At 41.2% G+C, this 19,106-nt stretch overlaps 1 long non-coding RNA gene across 2 annotated transcripts in view; it reads left to right on the top strand.

Moving 5' to 3' along the window:
- LOC129047951 (uncharacterized) overlaps positions 1–18,762 on the top strand; it is a 76,474-nt gene extending 57,712 nt beyond the window's left edge. For both annotated transcript variants that reach the window (XR_008509882.2, XR_010136566.1), the window contains 2 exons: positions 499–555; positions 1,941–18,762. This is a non-coding gene — a long non-coding RNA (uncharacterized LOC129047951). The remainder of the gene's footprint in view (positions 1–498; positions 556–1,940) is intronic.
- Positions 18,763–19,106: the final 344 nt, after the last annotated feature.

The raw sequence follows: 19,106 nt of genomic DNA, 5'->3' as shown, positions 1-19,106 counted from the left end.
CTGGTTAGGGCTTTAGAGAAGCAGCTGGCTGAGCTAGAGTCCATGGGTCAAATCCAGCCTGCTCCCTGTTTTTGTACAGCCCATGAGCAAAAAATGGTTTTTGCAATTTTAAATGGTCAGAAAAAAATCAAAAGAACAGTATTTTGTGACACGTTGTATATAATGGAAATTATACAAAATTTAAAATATATATAATTATATGTAATTATATAATTTACATATAAGTATAAAATATACCACATATAATTATATATATCCTTGTTATATAATATGCAATGTTATATATTATATTTTAAAAAATCAATATAAAGTATAAATTATGTATTTATAGGTAAATTAATTTTGGTATTTATAAAGAAAACTTTATTGAACAATAGCCATGCTAATTTATTTTAACTATTGTCTACACTACTTTCATGTTTCAGTGGCAGAGTTTAGTAGTGTGTCAGGGACCAGATGACCTGCTAACCTAAAATATTTCCTATCTGCCCTTTACAGAAAAATTTGGCTGACCCTTCTTTTATAAGGCTCAAAGTGCTCAGACAACACTGTAGGGTAAGTGGGTAAGTGGTATTACTCTTTTCTGCAGATGAGAAAAGAGAGACCCCAGAGAGAAAAAGTGAAGTTAATGTTGCACAGCTTAAAAAATGAACAAACAAGAAAATACCAGAGTTTGCCCTGAAACCTAAACTTTTAACTGCATCTGACATTCTCTTAATCCATGATTATAAATCCCTACCCAAGTTTTTAGACTTTGGTAAAATGGTTGACAAATGTGAGATAAAGTTGTGTCAGAGAGATTAGCAACTAGGGGAAAAAGCCAGAGTGAGGAAGCACAGGTTACAAATGCAAGAACCAAAACATTGGGTATCTTCACCACCAGAGCAGAAATTCTAGCACTGTCAAAATCTCCAAGAGGAGATATGAGCATAAGAGAAACATAAGAGAAATTGGCTAACTTTACCAGTGATTAAAGAAGGGCAAATTTTTTTCGAAATGAGGTATCACTTATACATTCTAAGTTAGCAAAAATGCTAAATAATCATGACACCCAATATAGGTGATGTTGTGATGAAACTGAAGTACTTACATATTGCTCATGGCAACATAAATTAGTTAAAAATACCCCCACTAACTTTAATTTGGCACTATATATTAAGAGTTTCAAAAACACTCATACTCTTTAATTCATTGATTCCTTTTCTGAAAATCTATCCTTAGAAAATAATTCTAAATTCAGAAAAATAATATCCACCAATATCGTCATTGCAATGTAATTTTAGCACCAATTTGGAAGTCACCAAAAACTAGTGAGCTGGTTAAGTAAATTGTGCTACATTGACCCAATGCAAATATTATGCAACTATGAAGGACTAGACAACAGCATAGGGAAAAAATGATTATATTATGAAGCAAAAAAAAAAATCGAGTGAAAAATTTGGAACAAGCAGAAATAAAAACAGATGATTTATTAAGGTGATTGTCCTCTAAATCCATTATTTATTTATTTATTTATTTATTTATTTCTTGAGATGGAGTCTCACTCTGTTGCCCAGGCTGGAGTGCAATGGCACGATCTTGGCTCACTGCAACCTCTGCCTCCCGGGTTCAAGTGATTCTCCTGCCTCAGCCTCCTGAGTAGCTGGGATTACAGGCATGCGCCACCACGCCCGGCTGATTTTTGTATTTTTAGTAGAGACAGGGTTTCACCATGTTGACCAGGCTGGTCTCGAACTCCTGATCTCGTGATTCACCTACCTCAGCTTCCCAAAGTGCTGGGATTACAGGCATGAGCCACCTCGCCCATCCTTAAATCTATTTTTATAACATAGACTAGATAGTGAAAAGTCTTCTTCTGGATATGAAGTCAGAATTGAGTGAGTTGCTATGTTGGCTGATATCTACACCAAGACCTTGTTCTTCCCTCTATTTTGGGCCAGGATAGGATTCAGAGCTGGAGGACAGGTGGGGTTGAGAAGGCATTCCTGCCAGAGTTTGACAGGTAAGTAAAGAGGAGACCAGGAGTGTGCGAGATCTCTGTCAATAGATATTTACTAAGACCTCTCAGCCAGCATGATGATTGAGCAGCCATGAAAAGAGACTGGCTTCAGAGTCAAAGCCTAGAGATGCAGACTTGGCCTTCCATGCAGGAAGGCTCACTCAGGTGTGAGGAAATATGAGCAGGAGGCATGGTCTAGCACCCGGTTATGGAGATGGGCTCTGTCGCTGGCCCTGTGTTGGACATCAAGAAGACAAGCAGGAAGCAGACTCAGCTCTGTCCCCAGTGAACCTGTAAGAGTACAATCATGATACACAGGATACTGCAGGAATAAAGAAATGTTAAACACACAGAAATCACCAGGAGGAGGAGAGGCCTCCAGCACAGTGTGAATGCCTCTGCTGTTCTCTGAACCTCTCCTGTTGGCCTTATTGATGATTGTTTCTGCACTGATTGAACACTAATGTTATTCTGGGTTCTCATCTAGCTTCTCACCATTTATGGATTTTAATAATGGCCCTGTAGAACATTGCACATGGGAAGCCCTGTGAAGACATTTTGCATCTTTTCTGGGTAAAGACTCCCCATAGCGCTTCTCTTGTTTGATTTCTTACACTAAACTGAACTTTCCCTTCATGAAAATCCTGTCCTATCACAGAGTGACCCTCTGATGCAAATTTTCCCTGGCTTCAGTAATTTTTCTTTCTGCTTCCTGGTACTTTCTTCTTCCTGTGTCAGTTTTTGGTACCACCTCCCACAGCCCCTCCCCCACTTAAGCCCCACTCTGATTTCTTCCCGGGAGATGGTAGCAGGGCCCCTGCCCTCCTAGAGGCATCAGGGCAGAGAGAGAGAAGACATGTTTGCCAAGAACTCTGAGTACCAGGGGAGGCTGAGCTGATGAGCCTGGAAAGATGGGTATGAAAGATTGGCATATGCCTATTGGCACTGCAAGGGGGACAGGCTGTCCTGGTGGAGGGGATTGTGTGAACATGCACCCAGAGGCAAGACTATGAGGGGCTTACTTGGGGAACAGTGAGTGGCTCAGTTTGGAATTATTCCAAGAGTTTTATTTGTATTAATTCAATTTTCTGGAGATATGGAGCATGGTATGAGAAATGGGATTTATCTTGGATGAGACCCTAGGAAAAAAGCAGGTCGTCCAGGGGGACTACGCAGGTTTTCTCTCCCCAGACCTTCAAATGGTACACTGGCCCCAGGAAATCTTAAACTTGCCTAATAAGTTATTAGGAAATATTAACAGTCCCAGTAAAAGCAGCAATAAACTAAAGGCTGTCTAAACAAGCTCCCCGCATTTCTGTCATATTATTATCATCATCATAATGATCATCATCTACCAAGTGCCCCTGTGAGGTATTATTGTTTCCATTTTATAGATGAGAAAATTGAGGCTCACAGAAGTTAAGAGATTTGCCCAAGATCACACTGCTGGTAATGGTTGAGGGCAGGATTCAAATCCGGGCCCATCACACCTCAAAGCTTATGCCCTGTTAGCATCATTTTGTTGTCCCCAGATATGTGTGATGGTGCGGTAGTGAGGGTGGCTTGGGTTAACCACTTGCCAGCTGCTTGTGTTTTGCTTCAGGAACTGAGAGGAAGTTGGGCATGCTTTAACGGCATTTTAAGAAGTTATCTGAGGGGCAGGCTTCTGGCAAACCGAGTGCTTCAGCCGCAGAGAACAAGGACGCAGCTGCACCTTCTGTGAAACTGAAACGGGGGTCACTGGGATGGGCCCTCCTGGAGTAGGATGAGAGGAGAGATGGGAATGCTGGGACCTGTAGGGGGAAGAATAATGCAGCTGCTAACAGCTGCCCAGATGAAAGCAGTGATGTTGCTAGGAGAATAAATAACATCTGTTCACCTCTGGACAGCTCTTTGTGGTTTACAGAGCTCCTTTGCTTTCGTCATTTCACGACCATCTTGCTCCAACTGAGAGGAGTTTGGGTGAGAATCTCCCTTTTACAAATCACCAAAATAAAGATGCAGAGATGCTGTGTGATTTTCCTCGGGTCACACAGCTTGTTAGCAATATCATTTGCATATGATTTTCATTCAAGTTTCCTAAAACCATCCTTCCCACCCAATTCTGCTTTCATATTTCCGGAAGCAGCCGAACCCAAGGAGGTCTTTCTGAGGATAGGCTGTCAGAACAGCCTCAGCGGTGTCATCTGAATGCAAAGTCCTCAGAGGAAATGAGGAGGCAGATGAGAGATACATGGAGAACTCACCAAAAGACCAGGGCAGCAAATCCACCTCAGGTGGGACCCAGTTTCAAAGGACTAAGGAAGGGAATGGCGGGGTTGAGCCTAGCTAGGAGGTGAAAGGAGAGGCTGCCTGGAGAACAGGGACTCTCTTCTTTATTTGTGAGAAAAGCAAATTTTGAAAGACAGACATCATTACCAGAATGTGGGCAAAGCCCAACTATGTAATGGAGATTATATGAAAACAGACGGTTGGTATGTAATATTTTTAAGTACGCAGGAGAGCATCAAAACTGGATACACTCTTAATAGTTATTAAAGCTGACTTTTTTTAAAGGCATTATTGGGAATGAAGAAATTGAATTTCCAGATTTCTTGAGCCAGATGACTGTCTTTGGCATGTTTTGGGAAGAGTAATCCCAGGCCCCTTTGAGTCCCATTCCAGTCTCCAGTTGGAGCGTTGAGGCTGCAGACCAAACAGCCTGGTCTGGCTATTTCCTGCATATCAACCATGCCTTGGGCTCTTGGCTGTGCTTTTGTTTCGATTCCATAAGCTGCAGTGAGTAATATTCATGAATCCTATTCTGAAGATGTTAATTACTCTTTAAGAGTACTATTATTGGATATCACAAACTTTTAATAAAAGTAGGCACATAAGAGTTGCAATCAGTCCCCTAAGCTCCATAACCTGGAAGAGTATGTTTTAAAAGTAATTTGCTTTTTATATTCCATGAGAAGTTTAGCAATTTCAGTATTAAGGAGCATTACTTTATTCATCTTCAAATTTGTTTTCTAAGACATCCCAAAATAAATTTATTACAATTAGTGAATGTAATCATTTAAGGACCAGTAATTCCTAACAGTATTTAGAAAGAGGAAGATAATGATGCAGATATTTTTTAAAATTCAGCTTAATTGATGACTTCTACTGAAGGGTCATTTGTACTTAATGCGGGCTTGATGTATTGTGGACTTTACTAGATAAATGGATGACATTATTCTTTTTTTTTGAGACGGAGTCTCGCTCTGACATTATTCTTTATTTTTAAAGTGTTTATTATTCTCTATTTTTAAAGTGTTTATTTGGGGTTGAGGTGTTACAAACTGTGGGCATCAGGAATGTTGGGAAATGTCAGGGTCAGATTACAGGGGGCATGTGGTAGGGGGCCCTGTCCTGGTTGGAGAGGCCAAAGAGGAAACACAGTGGACCCCAGCCCAAGAGATAACAGATCTGAGAACTTAGGGCTCAATGTGGGAGTTGTAGTCACTGTGCAAATCCACCCTTAAGCCGGCAGGTACTGGCGAGAGGGGGAGCAGGAGACGGGGCAGGAGAATACTTTGTTTGGACGGTGAGCTGGGCAGGGCTCTGTGGCCCCTTGGGCTTCTTTGAAGACTCGGGGCCTGGATGGTGATGGTCTGGACCCAAAGCTATAGTTACATGTGGCCACAAGCTGATATCTATCTGCATGGAGGAAGCCATGGAGTACAATTACATTATGTTTAGGAGCCCACGGGAAGTGTCCTTAAAAATAGATTTAATTACAGGCAAGAATTCAAAATCTGCTCTGTGTTAATCTCATGTGTTACACTTATTGGTTGTATTTAATGGAAATCATAATTATCTTGAGACTTTTTTAATCCAAAGAAAACAAATTTAGGACAAAATATTTAGCAGGTGTATGTTAATGTGCTGAGGCACAAAAAACATGGAACAGAGTCTGTGTTCCAACCCCAGACCCACTGATGGCCAGCTGTGGACAAGGGGCAGGTCACTCAACCACTGTGAGGCTCATATTCCTCACCTGTATCCTGAGAATTAGGCAAAGGACAAAATCAGTGAAAGTAATCGTAATGAGTTGCAAAAGGCCCTGCATGGGTGAGGTAGTGGTTTTGATAACAAATGACAGACTTGGGTTCAAAATCCTGGCTGTATAACTTACCATGCCTGCAACCTCTCTGAGCCTCAATTTCCTCATCTGTTAAGTGGGAATGATAATCTAACATCTAACTCCTGGAGTTCCTATGATGCTTAAATGAAATAAAGCACATGACATGTTTGGCACATAATATGTGATCTGTAAACATAAGCTAACATAAGCTATGATTATATTTTAAAGAAAATAAAAATAAGAGAAACCACCCATGGCCAGGCTGAGTTCCAGAAGCTTCTGGAAGGCTCTTGACCAAAGTGAATCACAGTGAACTTGATAGGAAGGGCAAAGAGGCTGGAGCCACTCAGAGGAGAGAGGGGAAGATGTTTGATGGGGTAAGCAGGCCAGCTGCCAAGCAGACTCACAGCCTCATCCGTAGATACCTTCAAGCCACAGAAGGCTTGTTCTGGACAGGGGGAGGGAAAGTGAGGTCTGCCACTCAAGAGACACAATAAAGACCAGCCACAGGAGCTGCAGAGGACACAGTCCAGCGCAGTATGAGGAGACACTTTCCAGTAGGACTTTGCAAAGACAGGAGCCTCCTCAGGGAAGCCAGGAGGTGCCACAGGGGAGAGGGTGTGTGGACACAGCACCAGGCCTCTGTCTGAGGGATGCTTCAGGGCACAAAGGCAGCCACAGGCCTGATCCCCTGAAATGGCCCCAGCGATTTCAATCAGCTAATCCCCTCTTGCAAACTTGCAGTTCTTTTTTGTTTTCCAGGTAGCTTCATAAATTCATAAACTTGTATCCCTTCTGTGACAGCAAATGATATTAGAAAGCTAATTAGCTACAGAGCTAATTTTCATGTCAGAGGGAAATTATAGGTTTCATGGTATAGAACAAAATTATCTTTCTGTCCCTCCTCATCCTCCACCCCCCAATCCATCCCATTTCCTTCTCCCAGAACATGTATACACTCCCCTTTTCTGTCTGGTCACAAATGTCAGCAGAGAGGGGTGGCCGCTCAGGAGTCCCTTTCTCTCTGGTGTCAGGCATATTTGCATTTGCAAACAGCTTTAATTGAGTAGAGTTTTTATCGTTCTTTTTCCTTCTCTTGTTTTTAAATGCAAATGTTAATGTTTGGTTAGCACGGGTTCAGAATTAAGCTCCTGCTACCTGTGGCTGCCTCCTTCCCTGGGTTCTAAATAAGCACAAGTGGAGTGGCACGACCTGCTGAGAGCTTGTAAGTCCTGGAAGGCTGGAGTCCAGCTAATTGCCAAGCATGCTGAGAGGGCTGGGCAGAGTCTTGTCTCACTTACTAGCGCTCATGGAGTCCTGCTTCCCACCGGCACCAAAGGAGGGAAAATTAGTGTGCTGGGGATGGAAAGGGAGGTGAGGGAGAGGATGCTCTTTGGAATTAGGTTCTGGACTCCCTTTTGGCATCAAAACTCAGAAATTGAGAAGGCCTTCAGAAGTCATCAGGTTTGGGCCCTGGAAGTTGGAATCTCTTAGGCCAACCTCTTAATGGTTTGTCATCGGACCTCTGTTTGAATGCTCCTACTGGTGTGTGTGTGTAGGGGGGTCTTTTCTTCATGGGGCAGCCCCATCCACTGAGAGCCAGTTCTATTTTTTAGATAAGGTGCACTTAATTTTGAGCCAAAATTAATTTCCTATTATCTCTAGGCATTAGTTTTAGTTTTCACGTAGAATGTAGTTGATCTCGTTTCCAAATGACCACCTTTCAGATAAATGGAGGCAGCTCTTATGGAACCTCAAATGGCTTTTCTCCTACAAGCCACAAATTCCCAGTTTCTTCACATTGGTTACATGTCTGACCCTTCATCCACCCTGTTTCTCTTCCCATTGTGGACTCAGGCTATCTGTCTTCCATAAAGCAGAGACTTGTAATTGTGGGTGTGATGATCCAACTGATGGGCTGACCGGCACAGGGTGGAATGGGGCTACCCAGGCCCTCCCACTCATTAGAGCTCTTCCCTTTTACCAAGACCAACCAAGATGCTGCAGACTTACTAAGCAGCCACATCACACTGTCCTTCCTTGCTGAGCCTACAGCCAGTTTCCAGTCCCAACCTCTGTCTCATTCAGGTGAATTCATGTGGAACTCAACATAGATAGGGACCATTGAGCTCCTCATTTAGTGACAAAGAAAGTATATTCTTCTAAAGTATCAGACTGAGCTGTAATCCAATGAGAGAATTTTACAGAAGAGGATATGTTTACAAGGTGTCCAGCTTTCTCTTTTGGAAATTAGAGACCTGAGTGCTCAGAAGTCGTAGCAGGATTAGTATCCCAGAAACCTGGGTGCCTCCTTTGCCTTAGCCTGCAGTACATGATTTTCACAGGGAGAGAAGTCAAATCTGAAATCTGGAGGTGATCCTAAGAACCTCTCACCCTGAAAGGGACCAATCAAAAAAGGAGCAACTGTAAGTGACTACTAGGTAGAAATGTGCAGAGAAGAGATTGCAGTGGCTTTAAGGTAGAAAGCTTGGTAGGCTGTGTGGCTGAGAAAGGATGAGGTAAAGGAGGCATGGCAGGAAAGTAGAGAAGCTATAGCCTACAGTAACATTTCCTATTACCCTCTAGGTTCAGTGATCACCCTACCTCCATCACCATAGCAACACACATCCCATGAGAAGTGGTATTTATAGGAAAGATGGGAGGAGCAATCTGTCACTGTAATATTTGCCTCTAATTCACATGTGTTTTTGTCTTCTAAGTCCTCACCTAATAACCTTGTCTTCTGGACTGTGGACATTTTGCATTATATAAGAGCTCCAGAAAAGCCTCACATGCATTTGACCCTCCCAACATTCTGGCACTAAGGATATTTTTCTTTGACTCATTTATGAGCTCCCTATGTCTAGAATCAAGAGTTAATATGAACATCCACATTACATAAATTCTGCATATCAAATAGTGGAAAGATGAAGAATCCATGCTGTATTTATGTGACATGTGCACACACACACACACACACACACACACACACACACATGCTGTAGAAGTACTCTGAATTCCCCCAAGTGACCTTAGCCATAGAGAAGAGATATAGAATGCTGGTGCGTTACAAGCATTGTCAACAAACATAGACAAACATTGGATCTTTACAGAGTAAATCCAGTACAATTTGCACCAATTCTATCTGTGTGCACCTTTTTGTTGTTACCATCTAGATGTTCCTGCTGCTAACATGGATGTCTCCAGGAATATTGACTCTCTTCAGTAATAGAGGGGATGTTTGGCTTTTATCACTATTTCTGAACCCTCACTGTAGATGTCAGACTTAGACCTGACCCTGTTATTCTTGAATGACTCCATTTACAGCTATAAAATTTACACTTCTGGAGGCTGCTGTTTGCTATAGGCAAGAACGTTATGTGCTGAGATGAGTTTTGTGAGTAGTAATGTGAATGGGTCAGATATGGATGGAAAGAAACAAAAAAATTGTGGTTCCTACAAGTGGAGAAGAAAAAAGGTAATATTCACAGGAGTATAAAGTTGCCTTTTTGGGTTTTACCTGTCTCCAAGATTTTGGGAGTACAGTGCTTCACCGAATCCTTACAACAACTTGTATAGTGCAACAACAACCATTGTGCAGTTGAAAAAACTATTTTTGGGGGACATACAATGACTCATTCAATTAGTAATAGACAGATATTAGATTGAACCCAGGACTCTTACCTACTAGTCCTATATTTTTCTGCTTTCCCTTGAGCTGAAGGCCTAGAAGAGAGACTTGATCCAAAAGATCTATGGGTGAGAGGTGGGAGCTCTGGGTTAACTGGGAAAGGAATGTTGGCTCAAATTCTAAAGTAAAGCTGCCCTAAACGGTTGGATGATCTTACAGATTCAACAAGAATTTGCAGAGTGCTTATTGAGAGCAAGTCTCTGAGGACATGTAGATGAGTCAGACACAGCCCGTGACTTTGGAAAGCCCACAGATTGGGGAAATGTAGTAGGCTTACATGAAAAAATAAATCAACACCTAAGGTTAGATATGGGACATACAAAAAAAGTGGCATATGTACACAGGCCATGAACTAGCAGTTCTGAGGCACGTGAGACCAGAAAAGCCAGGACAATCAGGAAGGCTTCCTGGAGGAGGTAGAACCACTGGGTATGGAGGTTGGAAGAGAGAATCCAAAGGTCAGAAGATGTCTGTAAAGATGCTGAGCTCGGCTTGCTCATGTTCTATGCAGACTATGCAGAGGAGTCTAATACCCAGAGCAGTGGGGACAAGGGAGAGGTGTGCATAATCAAGATGGAACAATTCTCCTTGAATTTGTTTGATCTCAAAGTCTTTTAAAACATGACTTGCTCCTCTGTGCCCTCTTCATGACTGTATAACCAAGGGGTTAAGAGCTAAGTGAAAAAAGGAATAAACTCAGATTTCTTTAAAAAATCATCACAAAATGGCCCCCATAATCATGTCAAGAAAGAGCAAAACATTTGGCAGCCTCGCCTTTTTTTGATGAGCTTTGCCAGGGGCCTCGTCCTGGAAAAGCTGCAGACAAATGCCCTTGTCTTAGGATGCTGCAGTGTGGCGGTATCTGCAATGGGCTACTAGGACTGATTTCATCATTTATTTCCAATATGCTGGCCAAGGCACCAAATTGAGCCATGCACACAGCAGGATGCATTGTTTCTGGACTGACGGTTCATCGTGACTGGAAATGAGAACAATTGAAATTAAAAAGTATCAATCAAAGGCATTCTCTAAAGAATAAAACCAAGCCTGATACATCCAGAGGCATAGCCAATCAGTTTAAACTAGTAAACAAACTCAGCAAAGTCATAGAACACAACAGTGACATACAAAAATCAGTTATGTTTCTACACACTAACAACAAACTATCCAAAAAGGAAATTAAGAAAACAATTTTATTTACAATAGCATCAGAAGAAAAAAAATTTGGGAATAAACTCAACCAAGGAGGTCAAAGATTTGTACACTGAAAACTATAAAACATTGATGAAAGAAATTAAAGACACAAATAAATGGGAAATCATCCTGTCCTCATGGTTTAGAAGACTTAATATTTTTTAAATGTCCACATTATTCAAAGTGATCTACAGATTCAACGCAACCCTTATTAAAATCCCATTCTTTAAACAAAAATAGAAAAAGTAATCCTAACATGCATATTGAACTACAAAATATTCTAAATAGCCAAAGCTATCTTGAGAGAGATAAACAAAGCTGAAGGCATCACACTTCTTGATTTCAAAATATATTACAAAGCTACACTAATTAAAACAGTACAATATTGGTATAAAAACAGACATGTAGAACAATGAGCAGAATAGAGAGCCCAGAAATAAACCCACAGCATACATGGTCAACTGATCTTTGGGTGCCAATAATACACAATGGAGAAAGAATAGTCTCTTTAACTAATGGTGTTGGGAAAATTGGATCTTCACATACATGTAAAAGAATGAAATTGGACCCTTATCTTACACTGTACACAAAAATTAACCTAAAGTAGTTAATTAACAAAAATTTAAACATGAGACCTGAATCTCTAAAACTCCTAGAAGAAAACATAGAGAAAAAACTTTGTAACATTGGTCTAGGCAATGATTTCTTGGATATGACACCAAAAGCACAAACCACATAAGCAAAAATAAATGAGTGAGATTGCATCAAACTAAAAAACTTTTGCACAGCAAAATAAACAATCAACAGAGTGAAAAGGCAACCCACAGAATGGGAAAAAATATTTGCAAATTATATAAGTGATAAAAGGTTAACATCCAAAATATATAAAAAGCTCCTACAACTCAATAGCAAAACAGCCAATCAAAACCACACACACACACACAAACCCCAAATGGCAAAAAGACTTAATAGACATTTCTTGAAGGAAGACATACAAGTGGCCAAGAAGTTTATGAAAAATGCTCAATATCACTATTCATCAGGGAAATGCAAATCAAAATCACAGTGAGATACCATTTCACACCTATCAGGATATCTATTGTCAAAAAAAAAAAAGGGATAACAAAGGACGCGGAGCATTGGGAGCCCTTGTGCAGTGTTAGTGGGAATATAAAAATGGTGCGTCTGCTATGGAAAACAGTATGAAGTTTCCTTAAAGAATTAAAAATAGAACTACAATATGATCCAGCAGTCCCACTTCTGAGTATATATCCAAAAGAACTGAAATCAGGATCTCAAATAAATATTAATGCTGTCATGTTCATTGTAGTGTTATTGCCAATAGCAAAGATATGGAAACAAGTGTTCATTGACAGATGAATAAACGAAATGTGATACCCACATGTGCACGCTGTGTGTGTGTGATTTTATTGGTTGTTTTGCTATTGAGTTGTAGGAGCTTTTTGTATATTTTGGATATTAACCTTTTATCATTTATATGAGAGAGAGAGAGAGAGAGAGAGAGGAGGAAGAGAGAGAGAGAGAGGAGTGTTAGTCAGCCTTAAAGAAGAAGAAAATCCTGCCATATACGACAGCATGGATAAACCTGAAGGACATTATGCTAAGTGAAATTAGGTAGTCACAGAAAGACAAACACCATGTGATTCCACTTATATGAGGTTTCTAAAATAGTCAAACTCATAGAAACAGAATATAATGGTGGTTGCCAGGGACTGAGGGGAAAGAGAAAATGGGGAGTTGCTATTCAACAAATATAAAGTTTTACAAGACTGACAAGTTCTGTAGATCTGCTGTACAACATTGTGCCTGTAATTAGCAATACTCTACCATGCACATACAATTTTGTTAAGAGGGTAGATCTCATGTTAAGTGTTCTTATCACAATAAAAACGACCATATTTATGGAGGCCCCTTCTTCTCCCTGGACCTAGTTTTCTCACCTATGAAATGGCCAGTCTGGAGTTGGTTACCTCTTCCTCTAAATGTTAACTTTGAAATAAATCATTCCAAGTTGGCTCTGTGGTGTTTTGAAAGAGCAATGGCTCAAAGACAACATAATTGTGAATTCTTTAGTGAAACTTTTAAAGAGCTTAATATAAATTAAAGCCAACAAAATTTCCTTCCTTCTTTTTAATAATATTTTCCCCCAAATTAAAATAATAGTGCTAGAATCAGAGAGAAACCACCCATAATCTCATGGCCTACAAGCAACCTCTATTAACATTTTGATATTCTTCTACTTGGAACTCTTTTTATATTTGTTTGTTTGCTTTTTGTGTTTTTTTATAACTAAGTTCATACTGTGTGTACAATTTGAGGTCCTGTTCTTACTAAAATTTTAAAAATTAATTCAACCCACAAACATGTATTGATAACCTATTATGCATCAGGCACTACGCTAGGCACTCAGGAAACAAAGATGAGCAAGATGCAGTTCCATTCTAAAGAATCTCATAGTCTGGATGAGAAAATAGATAAGTAATCAAGCAATTCAAATCTAGTGTAAGCATTTTGGGAGGGGAAGCACAAGGTCCTCTGGGAGCAGAAAGGGTTCTCAACAGTTACAAATTCCTAGGTTGAAACAAGCATGAGTTAGCACCCAACCGCTCAGCAAAATGCTACATTTCATAGCCACCCTTGAAGCCAAGGTTGGACAAATAACTTAATTACGGTCAACAGGGTGTGGGTGGATGTAATATGTTTTTTTAATCTCATCTGGATCCTTTCATTATCCCTTTGGCCCTTTACTGTTGACTGGAATGGAAAGTGATGGTAGAAACCGTAGCAATCACCTTAGACCACCTTAGACGGAAGCCACACATTGAGGATAATGGAGCAGCAGGATAGAAGGAATCGGGATTCCTACAGCAGACCTGACTGTTTACACTTGGTTTTCTATATAAGAGACGAGAAGCCATCTACCTTGTTTAAAAGCCACTCTTATATCTGTGTCTTTGTTATAGCAGCTGGAACCTCAATCCTAACTAATACAGATGGCAGGAAGATGCCTGGAGAAGTGGGCAGGGGTCAGAGACAGAGGAACTGATAAGACATCCCCAGGTGTTTGAAACTTATCCTGAAGGTCTTGGTAACCATTGAAGAGTTTTAGATATGAGAGTGACATAATCTGTTTGCATCTTGGGAAAATCACTCTGACTGCTGCATGAAGAACAGATTGAAGCAGTCAAGAATAGAGCAAAGAGATCTGTTACAAGGCTGTTGCTATTTCCCAGATAAGTGAAATTAGTAGAGTAACCTAGGTATTTGATGGTTATTGAAGGTACTGGAGAAGAAGCAAAGGCTTAGGATCACTGGACGTGGCAGTGGGAAATAAGTCAAACATCCATGGTTTTTGCTTGCATTCACTAATAGGAAGCACAAGAGGAAGATTATAATTGACTCCGAGTCTTCCTAGTCAAAGTCAAGGGTTGACCCTGGGAGTAATAAGTTCAGCTTCTGACGTGTTGAGTTTGAATACTGGTGTGACGTTCAAATGGAGGTGTCCTGTAGGAGGTTGGCTTTGTAAACCTGGAACTCTTTTAAGATGTCTGAGCTAAAGATATCAATTTGGGAATCATCAGTGTAGATCATCAGGTAGATACTGAAGTCATGGAAGCAGATGAAGTCATCAGAGAGACAGCTTGAAAACGAGCCTATGGATGGAGCCAATATCTAGATGGAGGAAAGAAGAGGGAACTGTATAAGAGGCAGAGAGCCAGGGAAGTGTGTGTCACCAAGACAAAGGGAAGGTGGTGGTATAGCAGAAGACAGTGGCTAGCATGTTCAATGTTGCAGAGAGGCCAACTAAACTAGGAACACTATGCATGGTGTTCTGTGAGCTCAGCATTTATTCAATACATGTTGGAGTGAATTGCTAATTGGTAAATCACTAAATTGATGCTGTTGTTTTTAATTTAATTATTTGTTCTGTTTTTGCTTTCATTAGAAACAGCACATCTAAATTGCATTTGCTGAGACAGACAAAGTGGGAAACGCTGCTTATGTTACATAAACTCTTGTTTCTTGAAATAAATAATGGACTTAAAGGTTTAAAAAAAACTTTGCTGTTTTGAGTGACTGTGAAGATACTCTTTATTTACCACAGAAAAGTTGACAAATAGAGAGAAGAAGAAAAGAAGGAAATAAAGGTAACACCAGGCAAGGCAGACAGAACATGGTATCTATTTCCTTTGGTCACGGTCATCTTCTCTAGAAGCCACCTCTATAGAACAGGACTTGTAAGAGGGTGACTTCAAGTGTGGAAGTCAATGTGGCATTCTCACAGCAACTGCTCTTTCCCTTTTGTGAGTCAGAAATGCTTCAGATAATCAGGCAAAACCTATAGTCTTTCTACCCAGAAAAATACCAGAATATTTATCCATGCAATTTTACATTCCATTTCTGTGGGACCCTGTGAAGTCTGAGGACTTCCAAACTCAGTGGGAACTGTTTCCATTCAGAGCCTCTCCCTACTTCTCCCTGACTCATAAATGCCCCTAAATGCCATAAATTATCCTCAAGGAGCTGTAGTTGCCTGAGCCTTTCCCTCTATTCATAGAATAGCCACAGAGACTCTGGATTCACCCAGGGTCTCTGGCTTTCACCCACCGTTAACAAAACCAATGGACTCACCAATTTTGCTCTAGGCCAAAGGGGCAGCTTTGAGGAGTTGACTCTGGCCATTACCAGTGACTCTCTGCAGCTTCTTAGAAGGGAAAGAGCACTAGGCTTGAAGGAGGAAGAGCTGGATTCAAGTTTCATCTCCACTTCTTATTCATGACATGACCTTGAGTAAGCCACTCCACAATTCTGAGCCTCCATTTGCCAAAAAAATTAATAATTCTTGCCATATTTTCCTTATAGAGTATAAATCTAATGAGTTAACAGCTGTGAAAGTGCTTCACAAAGTGAAAAAATGTGACACAAATAAGAGGGTTTATAAATAATAAGTAAAGCAACTAATATGGAGAATTTACTACCTGGTAGCCATTGCACTAAGTGCTTTGTCTTTATCATTTTGTTCCCGCAACAACTCTAAGAGTTAATTATTCATTATTTTACCCAAGAAAAAAAGTGAGGCTCAGAGTGGTTAGGTAACTTGCCCAAGACTACAGAGCCGGTAAGTAGTGACGCTGGGATTCATGAAGGATAAAATATCGGCTGCACTAGGGCAGCTGGGTTTGGGGGACATAAAGATAAAGGGTACAGGGAGGAAGCTCATTCTCGGAGTGCCTATTAGCCTACCAGATACTTCACCAAGTAGCTTCAGAAGAATCCTGAGAAGTTGGTTACATGGGTTACACTGGCAGAGGACATGAAACAGTGACTGGTACATAATATGCCTCCAGTAGATGTTAGGTATTAGAATTACCTTACTGTTGCAATACTCATTGTACAATGAGAAAACCAAGGCTCAGAAAAGTTAAGTGACCTGCTAAAGAATACATAGACAGTAAATAGCAGAGCTGGGCTTGGTATTCAGGTGTCTGAGGCCCCTGAGTTCACATGCTTTTCCCTGCCACACACTGCCTCCTGCACATAAAATCCTAGTATTATTTTTTCCATATCCTCTACCCTTCCACAACATTCCACGGCCTTGAAGTGCCAAGGTTTGTGGCCTCCCAGACCTCTGGCTTTTAGTATTGCCTCCTACCCCTTTGGATTCACTACGCAGAACTGCCGTGTTTGAGAATTGGTACCATCCCAATTAGATATTTATTGGCTAGATTCTGTGTCTGTCAACATGCCAGCTGATAGGCTCACAGCCACAAGCCTCCAGCCCTGGGGACTGTCTGGTTTGAGCAGTGAGTCCTGTTAGTGGCTGGCTGGCCCCACCGCCAAGCCCGGAAGGCTGGAGGGGAGGGTTGGGGGAGATCGCCAGATGACGAAAAGGAGACAGTGAGTCTGCACAGGGCCAAGCGAGGCTTTCTCTCCAGCTCTGGTTTTGTTTATGCATCATTTAGACCCCAATGACTTCCCAAAATAATTTGACATGGCTAATAGCTTAGGTTTGTCTAGTGTTTCAGTTTACAGAGCATGGCAATTTAGTGATCTGATTTGAATCATGAAAACATCTCTAGAGATGGGTGGTATAATTTCCATTTTACAGATGAAGAACACTGAGGTGGTGGTGGCAAAAATTTACTCAAGATTACATGGTGCATAACAGTCGAGGCTGCTAAGACTCACATTCAGGGCTTCAGACTCTAAAGTTGCTGTATTTCTACCATGCCATGTTGCTTTCTAATGAAATATACATTGGAGTTTGGAGCGAATAAAGAGAAGGGGTTTGAAAGAAGTCAGAGGGGCTATGCCAAGGCTGGGGCCAGTATAGGGGCCAGCTGGACTGAGAAATGTGAGTCCTGCCCCTAGGACTCCTGCCTGGGATACTGGATCCTAGTAGATTGTCCATGTGCTACTCCATGGGCCTCTGAAGGCTACTGAGCAGGCCCTTCTTTGCAAATATTCTCTAAGCATATAGCTTGTTAAATGGTCTTGTGGACAGCTTCCTCAATGTCTTATTGGAGTGGGAAACCTCAGGAGCCATCCAGGAATCCCCAAAGGTTGCTCTTACTTTTTGTTCTTCTCTAGCTCAACATGAACTCTGAGCTGCCTTGCCCTCTGCTCCTGCCTGGCCTTGTTGCTGACCATTCTGTTTTACCCAAGCTGCAGCTGGGAAGGGAGCCTTAGAAATAATTAGTTTTAATCCTTTCTCTTTGACAGTTGGGGAAACTGAGGATTAGCGAAATGACAGCATATCTTTCCTATGCCACTCTTCTAAGATGCTGTACTGGTGAATGTTGTTGCCAAAGCCTCAGGGCCATGTTCTAAAACCCTTGGTCCTGCTATTAGTCACACCTTATCCACACCTGTAATGGACTGGCCATATCCCCAGCTCCAGCCAGATCTGCCTTGACTCAAGCAAGTGTGACAACAAAGCTGGAAGCTCTCCCTGAAGACTGAGCCTACTGCAGTCTCCTTGAAGGCAAGGATCCATCCTAGCCATTGTCAAAATACCAGCCTGAAACAGCCAGATGTCTTCGACCTATCTCATCACTGAAATCAGGGAACGAGATCAGCTTTGGTGAATAGAGAATTCAGGATGGGAAATCCCTTCCTTCAATCCTTTCAGATCCCTTAGTATTTGAGTAAGGCACAGGGGTTTTACCATAAGCAATATTCTGAGATTCTTACAGCAATGCATCACAGTCCTTTCCAAGGAGTCTGTGTGGTCTGCTGATATTTCTCCATTTGCTTTTGGATGCGTCACAATAAGCCCCAGCTGAAGTCAAATGCACTTTAGTCCTCTTATCTTAAGTATAAGGGACTGCAGGGAAGAATTAAGAATCACACACTGCACAAAGGCATTGCAAGCTTATTTACACCAGTGCCTGAAAACCAGAAGAAAATTGACTGAAGTAAGATATGAGACTACATCTTGCAAAACATGCTAAAAATGGATTACTGCTGACTATACCCTCTTAATATGTGAAATTGTCCCAAATACTAACAAAATGCTAGAAAAGGAAAAACTGATTATAGTATTAGGATTTTTTTTTTTTTTTGAGAAATGCCCCTTGTTCAAACACAACTAGTGATTTAGCTTGCCTAATCAGAAAAAAAAAATTAGTGATCTAAAATTGTTTAAAGTCTACAAATACTTATTTGAGTGTGGCATTTTGTATCCAACCGTGTGCTGGGTTCTGAGGACCCAGAAGTCAACAAGAAGACCTAGCATCTATCCTCCAGGAGCTCAATTTAACTCCAGGAGCCAAGTGAATGCTGCATCTTTCACTCAGGGTGGCAATAGAAATAAACAATGTAGAGAGATGGCTCAACGGGGAGTCAGGGAAGATTTTCTAAGAAGCTGTTAGCTGAGCTGGGTTTTGAAGGTTGAAGGGTTTTCATGGTTAGTGCAGGGAAATGGTGGGGCAAAGGTGTTACTAGTTAAGAGACCTCTGTGCAAAGGCACAGGGGCAGGAAACAACTTGGTATATTTAGGACTGAGAATGTGGAGTGGGAAGAAAAAGTAATGACAGGAGACAAAATTGGGGAGGCAGACAGGGGCCACCTGAGGATATGATGGGTATATG

Source organism: Pongo abelii, chromosome 13 (assembly GCF_028885655.2).
Source record: "Pongo abelii isolate AG06213 chromosome 13, NHGRI_mPonAbe1-v2.0_pri, whole genome shotgun sequence".
Lineage (NCBI taxonomy): Eukaryota > Metazoa > Chordata > Mammalia > Primates > Hominidae > Pongo > Pongo abelii.
The sequence above is the reverse complement of the archived record's forward strand: the minus strand, read 5'-3'. Positions and strand labels throughout refer to the sequence as shown.